Source organism: Pinus tabuliformis, chromosome 3_2 (assembly GCF_031772625.1).
Source record: "Pinus tabuliformis cultivar Carrire ecotype Pingquan chromosome 3_2, CPIR1, whole genome shotgun sequence".
Classification (NCBI taxonomy): domain Eukaryota; kingdom Viridiplantae; phylum Streptophyta; class Pinopsida; order Pinales; family Pinaceae; genus Pinus; species Pinus tabuliformis.
The window spans coordinates 704,568,415-704,576,834 of record NC_142302.1 but is presented as its reverse complement, the minus strand read 5'-3'; the positions used below and the strand labels follow the sequence as shown (position 1 = coordinate 704,576,834).

Here is an 8,420-nt window from a genome sequence, read left to right as displayed (position 1 = left end):
TATACAGATATAGAATAAACATAATCAATCATATAGAGAGTTCATTTCAACCATTTGATCCCGATCTATCCTTAGATCTTGTTCTCCATCCACCGGTGAGATCCCTCCTTAGCTCAGATCAAGCAATGCATCATCAACCCATAACCTGCACACTGGATCTCATACTTCCTCATATATTCAATACTTTTCAGATGCATTTTCCTAATGATCTTCCTCTCCTTTTATAGTCTTAGGCCTTGCTCAATACCACGGACCAAAACCATAGGTCCAAATACCACGGACCCAAAAATAAGCTTTCCGACATGTACGCACTTTTCCGTGCATGAAACTGCGTGTATACCCTACTTGGTATATAACGAACCTGCGTATATGCGACTTGGTATATAGTGAACCTGCGTGTATACCCTACTTGGTATATAGCGAACCTGCGTATACGCGACTTGGTATATAGTGAACCTGCGTGTATACCCTACTTGGTATATAGTGAACCTGCGTATATACTCTTCTTTCTTCATTCTTTGTAGTCTGATCATCAATTCTTTGCTACTGACCTGCTGCACTATAATCTGTCATCTGTGTGAGTTGCCATCAAGGACAACACTTGTCTCATAATGCCAACAATCTCCCCCTTTGGACTTGATGGCAAAGCTAACTTGTCATACTGAGAACTGTCATCTGATTCCTTTGAGCTATCCTGCATCCCATGCATTTAGTCACATCTGATATCTCTTCTGAAGATTCATCTAGTTATAAATAAGTAAGATGTTCTTCTATGAGCGGGTTGCCATCAAGTACAACACATGCATCATAATGGCAACACAAAGCGTAGATAAAGAAGAAATGAATCTGACCATATCTTGTAATGCATTGGCTGGAATTACCACTCCTCAAACCATCAAGATAGAAGGAAAAATCAAGAAGAAAAAGGTAATAGTGTTGATTGATTCAGAAAGCACCCACAATTTTATTCATTGTAAGGTAGCAAAAAATTGAATTGCTTCCTATATCTAGCACCAGAGTGTCAAGTGATGATTGCAAATGGAGGAATGATAAATTTCTCTGGAAAGTGCCATAATATCAAGCTATCCATGGGAGAATATGTATTGACTAGCCCAATGCTTTCCATTCCAATGGGAGGTGCTGATGTTGTACTAGGAGTCCAATGGCTACAATCCTTGGGTACAATAGCTTTTAATTTTCAAGAACTTTTCATGAAATTTTCTGCAGAAGGAAAGGAAGTTGAATTAAGGGGTATTGCAGGGAAACCAGGAAAGATAATTAGCTCTAACAGTATGACAAAGCTTCTAAAAAAGGAACAAAGAGGTGTAATTGCACAATTGTGTTCGCTAGATGTTTCCACATCAGAATCATCTATTTCTCCAGATCTCCAAAAAGTCTTGGACAATCATTCCAAGGTATTTGAGACTCCCAAAGGTCTCCCACCTATTCGTGATCATGATCATGCTATTCATCTTATTCCAGGAAGTGTTCCTCCAAACATCAGGCCGTACAGATATCCTTATGCCCAAAAGAGTGAAATTGAACGTATGGTTGCAGAAATGCTAGAGGCTGGTATAATTCAACCTAGTCAAAGTTATTTCTCTGCTCCAGTAGTATCGGTGCACAAGAAGGATGGATCATGGCGCATGTGTCTAGATTATAGGGAGCTAAACAAGCTCACTATTAAAGATAAGTTTCCCATTCCTGTCATTGATGAATTGCATGGATCAATTTACTTCACTAAGTTGGATCTTCATGCAGGATATCATCAAATCAGAATGAAGACTGAAGACATTCCAAAAACAGCATTTAGAACTCATGAGGGTCATTATGAATTTTTGGTCATGCCTTTTGGCCTTACCAATGCACCTTCTACATTTTAAGGTTTGATGAATTCCATTTTCAAACCCTTCCTTAGAAAATTTGTGTTAGTATTTTTTGATGATACACTAATCTACAGCAAGTCTTGGAAGGATCATGTTGAACATGTTGACAGGGTGCTACAACTATTGGAGGAGAAACAATTATATGCAAAAAGATCCAAATGTTTCTTTGGAGTACAAGAGGTGGAATATCTGGGTCATATTGTATCTCATGAAGGAGTTAAGGTAGACCCTAGAAAAATTAAAGCCATTAAGGAATGGAAAATCCCCACATCCATAAAGCATTTGTGCGGATTTCTCGGGTTGACAGGGTATTATTGCAAGTTTGTTAAGAATTATGGGAGAATAGCAAAACCTCTAACAACATTATTGAAGAAAGATGCATTTTCATGGACTCCAGAAGCAACAAAGGCCTTTGAACATCTTAAAGAGGCAATGTGCCAAGCACTGGTCTTAGCTACACCGGACTTCACAAAAACCTTTATTGTGGAATGTGATGCTTCAGGAAATGGAATTGGTGCCGTTTTAATGCAAGATGAAAGACCCATTGCTTTTGAAAGTCGTCCAATCAAGGGAAAGTTTTTACACAAAGCTATTTATGAGAAGGAAATGTTGGCAATACTACATGCACTTAAGAAATGGCAACCCTACCTAATGGGAAGACACTTCAAGGTAAAAACGGATCATGATAGCCTTAAATACTTTTTAGAACAAAGATTATCCTCTGAAGAGCAACAAAAGTGGGTCACAAAGATGTTGGGTTATGACTTTGAAATCATCTACAAAAAAGGGAAGCAAAATGTGGTGGCAAATGCACTCTCAAGAAAGGATGAGGATGTGGAAGCATTGTTGTGTTCCATTTCTATTATCCAACCAGATTGGATAAACGAAGTAAGGGAGGAATGGAAGAATGATGAAGAAGTGTGGGCACTTATTCGAAAGTTACAACAAGATTCTAATACATCTGATACATTTAGCTGGAAAAATGATTCATTATGGTACAAAGATCGCTTATACCTCTGTAAGAATTCGCAACTCAAACAAAAGATTCTTATGGAATTGCATGCTTCTCCCTTAGGAGGGCACTCAGGATTTTTAAAAACTTACCACAGGATTAAGAAGAAATTTTTTTGGGATGGCCTTAAATCGGATATTCAAAAGTTTGTGGCAGAATGTTTGGTTTGCCAACAAAATAAAGTTTAAACAATTAAGACCCCGAGTTTATTACAACCTTTATCCATTCCAAGCCAACGTTGGGAGGAGGTTTCAATGGATTTTATCACAGGTATACCCAAGTCTGAGGGAAAGAGTGTCATCATGGTGGTAGTTGACAGACTTACCAAGTATGCACACTTTTGTGCATTATCACATCCATTTAAAGCCACTACAGTTTCTATTACATTTATGGAAACAATTCAAAAGCTACATGGAAACCCAAAGATTATTGTAAGTGACAGAGATCCCATTTTCACTGGAAATTTTTGGACAGAATTATTTTCTTGTCTTGGTACTCAGTTAGCTCATAGCTCATCTTATCATTCTCAATCTGATGGGAAAACTGAGATAGTAAACAAATGTTTGGAAGGATATCTTCATTGCTTTGTATCTGATAAACAGACACAATGGGTCAAATGGTTGCCTCTGGCTGAATGGTGGTATAACACTTCCTTCCATACAACAACAAAAATGACCCCATTTATGGCACTTTATGGATATCAGCCACCATCCATCACATCATATTTAAGAGAAAATTCTAAGATTCAAGCAGTGGAACATAACATCGAACATCAACAACAAGTCCTCCAACTCTTAAAGGATAACCTCGTGTTGGCACAGAATAGAATGAAACAACAGGCAGATCAACATCGCAGCGAAAGAAGTTTTGATGTAGGTGATTGGGTATTCCTACGACTACAACCATATAAACAAATGTCCCTCAAGCAAGCTAAGAAGGATAATAAATTATCAACAAAGTATTATGGTCTGTACAAGGTGTTGCAAAAGATTGGTACTATGGCATACAAATTGGAGCTTCATGCAGCGTCTCGAGTGCACCCAGTCTTCCATGTTTCATGTTTAAAGAAGGTTATAGGCGACAAGCTCCTTGTTCAAACAATATTGCCAGAACTTGACGAGGAAGGAAAAATTATATTGGAACCGGAAGCAGTCACAGAAACTAGAACTCGACAGCTACGAAATTGATCAATTTCGGAGTATCTCATCAAGTGGAAGAACTTATCCGCTGAAGATTCCACATGGGAGGATGAGAATTTTATACAGAAGCATCCAGAACTACTCAAGCGTTAAGGACAACACTTTTTTGAAGGAGAGGGGCATGTTAGGTCCCTATAATACTAGTGATTACCCCATTACTATTGTAGTTGTATCCCTTATTAATATTGTTGTGCCCCTATTGTCCCCATATTTATTACTGTGCCCCATAGAATCCCTCTATTGTTATTTTTGTGACTTTATATTATTATTGTTAGGTCAGCTGGGTTATATTGTGACTCCTTAGACTCCTATATATAGAAAGGAGGTTTTGTCATTTGAATCATCCAAGAATTGTTCATTTGTGTAATGTAAATGAGGTTGCCCCCTCGAAGAGGCTGAATTCTAAGGCGTTGATCTCTCTTTTCTATCTTTTTGTGAGCTGGTTTCATAACACAAACAAACAAAACAAAACAATAAAGAAAATAATTAAATATAATAAATGTAAGAAAAATAATCTTCTTATTTTTTAATTAATTTAAAATTAAATTAGATATAATAATATTAAACATTTCTAAAATTACATAAAATTGTTTTTCTAAAGTGGATATTTCCATAGTTATTCATATTATCAAAAACTTTTGGGAAAAATTGTGTAGATATTTAACATGTCCAACGTTTAGGGTGGACACTCCACTAATCATAGGGGACTAGAAAACAAACAATTGATAAGAGTTAATGTTGATCAGACCTAATGTCTTGACCAATCTCTCTTTTTAAGGCCTAGTCAACATTTATTGTTATCACCTGTTTGCTTTCTAGTCCCTGATACGTGGAGTGTCTACCTGAAATGTTAGATAAGGTAAACATCTACACAGTGTTTTCCGAAAGATTTTGACACTACATAAACTTATCTCAATGAGTTATTTTGTTCTAATCTAAAAAGAAAAAAAAAAAAATAGTACTCTAATTCTTTTAAGTTTTGATTCTAACATAAAAGGTAATAGTTTAATTCTTTTAAGTTTGGTTTTTTTTGGATATATGTTTTTAGCGGGATTTACCAAAAATTTGTTAAATTATAAATATACGTTCCATAGTATGCACAATTTAAATACACTAGAACTTTTTGGCACTAAATTTTAAAAAACTAAAATGGAAAAAAACCATTTAACTCCGCAAAATAATGTTGTAATGTTGTACACTGGGCAGACAAACTCTCTTGGCGGGTAATGTTGTAAAACGATGTCTCCTAAAATGGGAAATAATAAACAATAAATTCTTTGTACTGGCGCCCGTGGCCTAATGGATAAGGCGTCTGACTTCTAATCAGGCGATTGTGGGTTCGAGTCCCACCGGGCGTGACTATTGCTTCTCAAAGACCGATTTGGTTTTACAACACAGAATGCTCTTATAATTTTGTGAGTTCGAGTCCCACGGGCGTGACTATTGCTGCTCAAAGACCGATTTGGTCTCACAACCCAAATTTTGTGAGTTCGAATCCCACGGGCGTGACTATTGCTGCTCAAAGACCGATTTGGTCTCACAACCCAAAAATTTACAGAATGCTCTTATAATTTTGGGAAATATATATATATTATTGTACATTTGAAAACGAAATATAAAATTAAAACCTTTGTACGTTTTTGAGTGTGCGCATCCAGGGAATCGAACCACGGTACTGAAAAATTATTGTACTTTTGAAAGCGAAATTTAAAGTTAAAACCTTTGTACGTTGTTGAGTGTGCGCATCCAGGGAATCGAACCCTGGTCAGTACCGTGGGAGGGTACTATGATACCACTACACCAGATGCGCCTTGACTTTTCTTAAGCGAAAACTACGCACTTACTCTTTTAACATTTAGCTTTTCCCAATGGTTGTTGCCCCTTTCCAAATTCTCCATGAAAGATATATTTGATATGTAGAGAGAAACATAACACCTTAGCTCTAGTATGCCCCAAATTTGACTAGTGTTTATGAAGAAACTCCATGCTTTTACTCAATCTATCTCCAACATACCTCTCTACCTTCGGGATTTTCCATTGAGGGGATTTTTTAGATCCTCATGAATATATTTGATTTTATAAAAGACTACCAAAGGAGATTTAGACAAGTTCTTTAAAATAACATGATTCTTGATAATCCATATTCCTATGAGACTATAATAGGGTGAGATTTATTGTTTGCTAGCAATGGCTCTTCCATCCATTTAATAGCCCTTAAATAAAGTTTGTCCATATTAGGTTCTAGCTTTTAAAGTAGGGAAAGGGACTCCTTCCAAACTTCTTTAGAGATTGTATAATCCATAATGATACTTTCAAATCATGCAAAATCTAGCCTAAACCACACTTTCTTTTGCATGGGAGTTTTAATGCTTAGATTCAACCAAAAGAAAAGTATGGACATTAAAGGGGCATTTTGTTTCCAAATTATTTTCCACTATAAGCATTCCTCTTGTTTATTGGCTATATATATTGACGAGCCCCAGTATTGCAACAAGAATGTTGCAACTTATGAGGCTAACGATTTAAATTATCAACCTAAGGTTCGTACAAACTTAAGAGGGGTCAACATTGTATGTACAATAGGTCAATCTCTACTCATGTCACCTTTAGTCAATGAATCATATCAGGGCATACAAAGACCACTCCTTCTACTAGCTTTCAAAAAGAACTTTCATGTAAAGGCAATAGTCTACTCTAATTGCAGGAAGGTAAACATTATCCTAGTTGCAGAAATAAAAATGTAATTCATCAAATGTAAAGACTAACTACAATTGCAGGAAGGTAAATGACTGTACTAATTGCGGAGATGAAATATACTAGTCTACTTGCAGGTGTAAATCAAGATTCTACTTATGGAAAGTATATCAGTACTCTACTTGCATAATGTGAAAGATTACTTGAAAAAGGAAACTTGATCAAAAGCATATGACTAGAAAATCTAACATAACTTCAAAAACTAGGTCTAACCTACTTGCATTGAAGGGTTTCCCTTCTTATCACTGAGTTCAAGATAGTTTAGCCCATAGTCCTTACACATTGCATGAGAGAACAATCTTTGTGATTCAAGTCTAGAAATATGTCTACTAATTCTGATTATTATTTTGCACTTGCAGTGAAGGAAGGATGGTCTAAAGTGGTCCTTGGTCCTTCCCAACCATGGATTCAAAGTCTAGAGGTCATTATTAAATACTAGATACAAAAACCAAGCTCTTAAAGCAAATATAGTCAAGTTTAGACAGTGCTACAGGATTGTTATAGGATTGCTACAGGATGTTAGAAGATTGCTTTGTTTTTCTATAGGACTGGATCTGAGAGCATCCTGAGGGTATGAAATGTGTTCTGAAGGTTGGAGAAGGTATATGAGGGTGTATGAATGATATGCAAGGCCTTTTGCCAAGATTAGCACCCCTCAGAGGCCCATATTGCACATAAGTACATGCTCACGGTGTCCCCCAATGACCCTGAAAAGATGATCTCGGTGGCAGAATTTGAAAGCAATATGAGGTGTCAAGAAGGAAGATGGTGATGACAAAATGGATGTACGATGAGTGTCTCAATCCCTGCAAGTCACTAGTAGTACCTGTATAATAATCAACCCCTTCTTACTCTTGGAGATAATATAAATCTAATGATCAAATTGCAACAAAATAAATCAAGATGGAAAGGATGAGTTGAATTTTATTTCATAAAGAGATACTCTATCCTACTACATGCATCTAATCCATATGAAAAAGCATAATATTTAACTTCTAGAATGTAGAAACAGAGTATGCAATATAACTATAAACAAAATCCTAGAAACTTTCAAATGAAAACAAACACATATTTTAGCTTGTTGTTGTAGACTCCTCAATCACACTTCCCACGAGAGAGGTGGTAATTAGGCCTGCAACCACAATTTTTTGCAAGATAACTTTTTCCTAAATAAGGAAAGAAATACCACTACTCAAACGATGGAAAAATAAAATACATAAGGGAGACAAGATCCTCTAGGTTGGGCCCTAACCCAAGGGTCTCAACCCTCCAAAGTTAACTTAGATGTAGACCAATAGTGAACCTTTTATTAACAAGAAATGGAGTTCAAATACATCATATCATAATGGGAATAACAGTCCCAAGTACTTGGCTTTCAATATCTCTTCCTAGCTCCAAAAGTTTGAATCCTAATGAGCCCTTAGGCTTGTTTATTTATACAAAAGATGACTGAGGGGAAGCTCCCTTGGAAGGAGGACTGCTTCCCTCCAAAATGTCAAAAATAAAGGATCTAGCTCCCTTAGATCCTCTCATGCACTTGAGTTCATCGATTACCAATGGACCTCGAGC

At 36.5% G+C, this 8,420-nt stretch overlaps 2 non-coding genes across 2 annotated transcripts; one reads left to right on the top strand and one right to left on the bottom strand.

The window, feature by feature from the left end:
* Positions 1–5,382: 5,382 nt before the first annotated feature.
* TRNAR-UCU (transfer RNA arginine (anticodon UCU)) lies at positions 5,383–5,455 on the top strand. The gene has a single exon. It is a non-coding gene; the product is annotated as a tRNA-Arg (tRNA).
* A 381-nt stretch (positions 5,456–5,836) lies between these two features.
* TRNAG-CCC (transfer RNA glycine (anticodon CCC)) lies at positions 5,837–5,907 on the bottom strand. The gene has a single exon. It is a non-coding gene; the product is annotated as a tRNA-Gly (tRNA).
* Between the last annotated feature and the right edge of the window lie 2,513 nt (positions 5,908–8,420).